We start from the raw sequence: 695 nt of genomic DNA, 5'->3' as shown, positions 1-695 counted from the left end.
TCCCCACCTGACCGTGTGTCTCTCTCTCTCCCTCCCCCACCTGACCGTGTGTGTCTCTCTCTCTCTCCCCACCTGACCGTGTGTCTCTCTCTCTCCCTCCCCACCTGACCGTGTGTGTCTCTCTCTCTCTCCCCACCTGACCGTGTCTCTCTCTCTCTCTCTCCCTCCCTCCCCACCTGACCGTGTGTCTCTCTCTCTCTCTCCCCACCTGACCGTGTGTCTCTCTCTCTCCCTCCCCACCTGACCGTGTCTCTCTCTCTCTCTCCCTCCCCACCTGACCGTGTCTCTCTCTCTCTCTCCCTCCCCACCTGACCGTGTGTCTCTCTCTCTCTCTCTCCCTCCCCACCTGACCGTGTGTCTCTCTCTCTCTCTCTCTCCCTCCCCACCTGACCGTGTCTCTCTCTCTCTCTCTCTCTCCCTCCCCACCTGACCGTGTGTCTCTCTCTCTCCCTCCCCACCTGACCGTGTGTCTCTCTCTCTCTCTCTCCCTCCCCACCTGACCGTGTGTCTCTCTCTCTCTCTCCCCCACCTGACCGTGTGTCTCTCTCTCTCCCTCCCCACCTGACCGTGTGTCTCTCTCTCTCTCTCTCTCCCCAACTGACCGTGTGTCTCTCTCTCTCTCCCCCACCTGACCGTGTCTCTCTCTCTCTCTCTCTCTCCCCACCTAACCGTGTGTCTCTCTCTCTCTCTCTCTC

The sequence above is a fragment of the Chiloscyllium punctatum genome, chromosome 36, assembly GCF_047496795.1.
Source record: "Chiloscyllium punctatum isolate Juve2018m chromosome 36, sChiPun1.3, whole genome shotgun sequence".
Classification (NCBI taxonomy): domain Eukaryota; kingdom Metazoa; phylum Chordata; class Chondrichthyes; order Orectolobiformes; family Hemiscylliidae; genus Chiloscyllium; species Chiloscyllium punctatum.
The sequence above is the reverse complement of the archived record's forward strand: the minus strand, read 5'-3'. Positions refer to the sequence as shown.